Genomic DNA, 6,908 nt, shown 5'->3' on the forward strand with positions numbered 1-6,908 from the left:
CTCAGGATCATTACAGTTCTAACTTAACCACGTGCTTTACCACCAAGGCTACCATGTGAAGTGACAGCCTGATCCGGGCATGCACAGACCTCTCTGGTCACAGCACTTTGAACACAAACCACCAGAGTGGACCTTCTCTCTGCCGTAGTCCAGACACAGCAAGCACGAGGCTGAACCAAAGGACAGGCCTGTGTGCCATGCAACAAGAAATAAGGAGGTCTGGGCATATCTGGGGAGGGCTTCTTGATTTACCAAAGTGATGACAAGGGATGATAACTCTGTCTGCAAAGCAGTACTGTTGCCATAGTCACTATTGGTGCTGACAGTCCTGCAGTCGCTGTCAGGAGCAGGAACTTCTGGGAATATAAGTAACAAAAATATGTGGGGCCTGATTCTCCTGCAGCTTTCACCAAAGGCTCTGCCACTGCTGTCATGCATTATTTCAGACTGATGAAAAGCTTGGTAGGAGAATTAGACCTGAAAGCAAGAGTGTGATAAATGCATCAAACATTTTTAGGCACTTAATCTTTTAGTAAATACTACTAAGCAAATATATAGTTCTTAGAAAATCAGAGTCAGAGAATAAAGCAAAAGTTTTGCAGTCAGAAAAGACACTTGGAAGTGCCATGAAAAAAGTGTAAAACAGTGCACTCTCCAGAAATAAGGCTCCACCCATTTGTGCTAGAAGAGGACTAGGTACAGCATCTTCGTCTGTGTTCAGCTCAAGCTTCCTCTCACAAACTTTGAGCATCCCAGTTCTGTTGTTCTAGAGTGTACCTTTTTTAGAAGCCTGATACTTCCCAACACGAAGCATTCGTTAAAGGTAGGAGGAGGGACAGGAAATTTGTCTTTTCCTTCATTTGTCTCCCCCAGTTGCACACTTTGGTACTTTGCCCTGGAAAGACAAATTTTATGGAAAATTTTAGAGGCTCCTGCTGCTTAGAAGATCATACAGTTCATTTTACTAGCAGCAACCATGAGCAAACAGCACATTTTCTTCCAAGAAGCTGGCAACAGACAATTCCAACAACTGCAGCCTTTCTCGGGGAGCAATACAGATAAAGATCTGTCTTACTAGACATATTCTTTGCCTGATTGTAAAATGGACAAATAGAAGTGAACTAGGGGGAAAAAAAGGGGAAAAAAGGGGGAGGGGAAACAAAAAAAGAGACAAAAGCCAGTTTTGACAAGTATTGCGCTCAAAATGGCAGTTTTCAGAGAGAAAGGCTGTGCTACTTCACAGGATTCTGACTGATGTGACAATTTGTAACTCCCATGACATATTAAGAGACAGTTTAGCCATTTGTAGATTTATACTCCTTTAGTCAGTTACAAATCACAAAGGAGCTTTTGCACATTAAAGAAAGCATTAAAGCAATGGAGTTAAGTCACTGCAACACAGCTGTGGAATCAGAGTCATGAACACAGTTGTGGAATCAGAAGCATGCTAAAGTGGGTTTGACTTTAATAGGACTCTCAAATATGTCTTATATGATAGTCCATAAACAAGCTTGAAAAACATACATACACAGCAACTAATTTGGCACAACAGGAGTAGACACAACTAGAGGCCTGTGTTCAAAGACACCAAAAGAACTAATCACTAGTTTGGACTCCACCCGTCTCTGGACAGATTTTCAGAGCTTTCTGTATGTACCTGGAGCCAAAATTCAGATTTCGTTTCATCTCAAAAGACTCTAGGTCACACACTCCAAAATCTTCTGTAAAACTAAACCAACACATATAAATAGGCCACTGATAACTCTGTTTCTCTGAATCAGATCAATAATGGTTCACTGTCAGCCTGAAGACAGTGTTGAATAGACAACCATGAGAAGGTGTTCTGGATTTAAAGGTATTTGATATTTTCAATAACAGTTTATTTGAAGAAACAGAGTGCTTACTTGAATTAGCCAATGACACAAAAGAGGAGGGGTCTACAAGTATGCTGAATGTCTTCAAACTGAAGAACTGATCCAAAAAAATAGCCTGAAATTCATAAAGGACATCTAAATGAATTCATTATCTACGTCAATATGGACATGGACCTACTGGCTTAGCACCAGTACATTAACAAGTGTAGGAAGACAATGTGTCAGAAGTTTGCCAATTTTGGTAGGAGAGAAAAACCTAGAGCTTTCATAAGATCTGATGCCATTTGTTTTTGTTGTTTTCATTGACCCTTATCTATGACAATCTATTTGAGAGGTTGTGTGGAGCCATAAAATGTGTGAAGAATTGATGCATAAAATGCCTTACATGTCTGAAACAGAGCTATAAACTATAAAAATGCAAGTGAAATGCATTTATTAATATCTAGTGTACAAATTTGAGTTCTAATGTGACAGTACAGATTCATAAGCTGTGTTCACATTTAAGGGAAAAGGTGCAAGAAGAAACTGTTTTTAAAAACCAGTTACATTCTATTTAAGTGAGACTTTCCTTTGTGAAAACTTAAGAGTTTTCATGAGAAGTAATATAGAATTCAAACTCCTTTTTAGCAGGAGCTGTGAGTGAACTTTTATACAAATAATGCCAGATCCTTTGTACATAATAAACATAATTTTTTTTCTGCATGTCTAGCAGTCACCTTTGGCCTGCTAGGACATGGAGAGAATGAATTCAGGTGAACTGAGAGCACTGAAGGTTTTAATTCACAGAATACAAGAAACTGTAAGGCAAAAATACCTGAGTACAAAATATTAAAATCAACATTTGTATATCTTGTGAAATTGGGTGATGCACATCACCAAATTGCCAAAATTTCTCATGGTGATTTACTCAAGAGATACACTTCAGCTTTTCGAGATGTCTGATTTAGCCATGTAATTTTTAGATCCCTAAATTAGTTTCAGATTAATTCCCCCAATGTCACTGCTTACCAAATGCGTATTATGTTATAATTGCAACCATTAAAACTATAATTAATATTGCAAACAAAATGCAACAGGTCCTTTCCCTGGGCACTTTGAAAACTCAGGATCCAGCAACCACTTTGGGGATCATGGTTTTCATGCGTCCCAAATGAGCACTGGCCCACAGACCGCAGTTGAGCAATGCCTGCCTCAGTGTGTTTGGAGGCAAACTGCAGCACAAGTACAGGTCTGTATGGAGCACACTGCTCACTGGAGCAAGACCCTCTCTGCCCAGGGTGTTGTCAGTCTGGGATCAGGGACAATTTCAGCAGGTGTTGAGCCCAGATGAGAGCTCTTCGAGACCACTAGGATGCCTCAGCAGCCACTCTCCCTTTTTTCTCTCCAGAGCAGCTTTTAATCTGAGAGTCTCAGCTTTGGTCAGAGTGGCTGCATTGTAGCTTGTCCAGTCCTCAACACTGTAACCTGGTGATTTGCACCTCTACCCTTACCCCCTGAGCTGATTCCCTGGATTGACCATGGACCTGCCTCATCACTATGACCAACAGACTGTGTCTGACCCTGGCAACCACATCCAAGCACAGAGTGACCCTATCACTGACTTTCTGACTTGCTTGCTTGACCTTAGACCTACTGTGTCGCTGTGGGCTTCTCTGGCAGTCTAGACTTCTTTCTCGAAGATGTTATCATAAAACATGCTCTGCTTGCCATGTTCAGGTGCTGCAGGATGGCACCCTTGTTGACAAAGACACCGTCTCTGTCTGTGTTTAGAACGTTCAGCTCCTGGCTCCCCTTCCTGCTGAAACCTGTGATAGTGTGTTTTGCATGCTATTGGCATTAAAACCACATCTATGGGCAGACCCAGAAAAGCAGGATGAAGTCCTCATGGTTAGGTTGGAGAACATGTACAATAACGCATATTGACCATATGGAAAAATGCCAAATCTGGTAAAAATGGAGGGAAATTTTGGCATGAAAATGTCAGGTTTTCAAAAACTCATCTTCAGATGAACATGAATTCATCTTTAAATGGTTTCTTCAGAAGCTATATTTAATGTGACACAGAATTATGATTATATGACTATAGGTGAGTATCTCCTAATTATTCCTGAAGCTTCACTTCTCACACAAGCCCCTCTGATGCAGGGTAGAAGGACTCCAGCCCTGGAAAAAGATGACACTTTTGATAAATAAATTCCATTTGTAGTGTAAATTCCCACTTGTTTACAGTCCATTTTCCAGCTGTGCTCTGGAAACCACCAGCCCAGAGACCTCTCCTAACACTACACAGAATGGAAGACATGCAGTCAAACACTGAAAGGGAAGGTTTTAAAGCAAAATTGAGGGCTCCTATGAGGATTTTCCTCTCTGTGTGAAGTGGCTGACTAGATGAGAATGCAGATCAGCCAACAGCATTCCTATAGTTACATTTTCTTTGAACCATACAAGTGGGTGTTTCCTCTCAATACGTGGTGAACAAAAAAACTCCCCCACGACTCCCTGTTCCTGTTGTTGTTGACAGGTCTAGTGCACCTCCTAATTCCCTGTATACTAATGCTGGGTAAGTATGCATTCAATATCCCATAGCATGGTTTCTTCCTAGCTAGTACCTTCCAGGCTTCTTTGAATTGAATCTTCTGTAAGCCTTCCTGTTTGAACGTGAATGAATGATAAGGTATGAATCACTTTTTGTTCCATATTCTGACTTTTCAGACTATTCTCAACGAGGCTTCTCCACAGATCTTACTCATTCAGGCACTTTAGCACATAGAGAATGACAAGGAAAACTCAGACAGGTTGATCTTTTATTTTGTATCTCCTGAGTTACAAAATAAAGCTACTTTAAGCTACTGTGGCAAAGATCAAAACCAGAATTTTATTAAACAATCTGATTTTAAAGGTAAGAAAAATATCTAAAAAAGAGAAATTCTGAAGTTGTGTTGCCTTATATTTCAAGTAGCAGTAGCAACTGATGTATTCATTTTAATTTTTGCAATCTTTTTTTCTAAACAATCTTTTTTTCTTTTTCTCTTTGTTCAACTTTTAACTGTGATAGTAGAAGATTAACTATTCATCCTTAATTTTGAGGCCCAGACAGATTACACCCTTCATGAAGGGACAATGAATGTACACTGTATGTGGCCCAGGACACCTGTAGCGACAGGTAACAATTGGTATTATTTGTTGCATAGTGAAAAGGATGTGAAGAGGAAAGCAGAATTATATTATCTAATAAAAAATGATAGAAAGGGCAATGGATTCTCTCAGCAAAGGTTAGATTACTGTGTGGAAAGGAATCTTGTTTTTACATTGATGACAATTTATGGCTCCAATGTATAATATTCTTGAAAACAAACCTCTGTTGTGAATTTTGTTTTCAAGAAGGTTCCCAAAAGTGGGCCAATCTGGTTTTGTTTTACCATGTCTCTTGTTTTACCCTTGCTCTGGTGGGTCATAATAAACAGAGGCAGGCTGAAGATGAGAGCAGGGATTGCTGTGCTCTTGAGGGAATGACTGCACTGTGCAACACCACAGGGACTGCAGTATCAGTATAAATACATTTTCAGTGAACCTGGTGGCACACCTCTGCAGTTGGGTAAAAGCTGAGAAAGATCTCTGGTGCTGTCTGCAATGTTGACTCCATTATTGACCAGGAGAAATGGGAGGTTTGGTTTAAACAAATCTTCAAAGGAAAGGTAAAAGTCAAGGAAGAAACAGATACAGATTTTTCATTCTTTATCAAAATCATCCTCTCATGGTCCTCTTCAGAAGGAATTGGCTGAAAAAGGATCTCATAAGATGATCTGTAAGAGAGGCACATGTTTCAGGTAGCTAAAGAATGTCTGAAGACAAAAACACGTCATACTGTGGAGTTCAGACCATACTATAGGTTGGTAGCAACTGAGCAGTGGTTTTTTGGATTGCAGTTTTAAATTTAAACACCTACTTTTTATTTCTGGATTGAATTCCAAGGCACTAAAAGGAATCAAGGAGATAGACTCCTTCAAGACCTCCCAGTCTGAACAGAAGAATTGCGCTGCAGGTGAGATGATATTTAGTTAGATTTATTTAAATTCCATGAATTTTGGATAGTCTTCAGTTCTCAAGTCAGGATCTTCCATTTGATGTTGGTGGGCAGCTACAACCAACAAGGATAACCCAAGACAAATCCTAAGCAAAAGAAGACAAACAGTCCTTCTGTGGAAATTAAAATTGCAGGATTTTTCTCTCTTCCCTGCCCCCTCAAAAATTGTTGATTCATTGTCTTGAATTTACAATCAAAGCATGTCATTCAAACCCAAGAAGTTAAATAGACGTGAATTAATGATTTATACAGGAGACCTTGCATCTATAAATTATGGCAAAAATGTAAAGTACACTGCAAAAGCAGAAAATAATAACTGTCTAGGAGGAAGATATGTTAAACTTGAAAAATTAGTATAAAGAGTAGAATCAAACATGTCTGTTCTGTCCTAGTACTATTTATTTTTCCAGATTTTATTAATACAAAAATCATCATTCTTCTTATATCATAAAACACTACACTTCCAAAATGGACACTTCACCTATTGCTAGAAAATGTGTTTAATTACAGCTCTGTCCTGAGATATGCCAGTGGAGTCTCCATCCATTAGTGTTTGCCCAGGCAAAACTCGTATTTGTTCATGTAAATGTCCAGCTAGGACACATAAATATTGATTTGTTTGCATAAGGAAGATATTTTTGCTGGCAAAAGTTTTTGCATGTGTGGCCTGACATCTAAACCCAGAGTATTTAATGGCCTTTAAATGTTAGCAGGCAATTTTTTGGAAGTTTGTAAAAATATAAGAAATTTGAAAAACATATGTTCAAATATTCAGGTTCGACCATTATGAATTTTGAATACAGCATTTCAGACAGAATAAGGTTTCACAGAAGGAAAGACAGTCTCTATTTAAAGCAGGAGCCTGGGAAAATGAAGACATATGTTCAATTCCTGTTACTGCAATAAACTTTACTGACACTGGGCAAGTATCCTAATCACTCAGTCCCTTA

Source organism: Myiozetetes cayanensis, unplaced genomic scaffold (genome assembly GCF_022539395.1).
Source record: "Myiozetetes cayanensis isolate MyiCay16 unplaced genomic scaffold, myiCay2020 scf1, whole genome shotgun sequence".
NCBI classification, from domain to species: domain Eukaryota; kingdom Metazoa; phylum Chordata; class Aves; order Passeriformes; family Tyrannidae; genus Myiozetetes; species Myiozetetes cayanensis.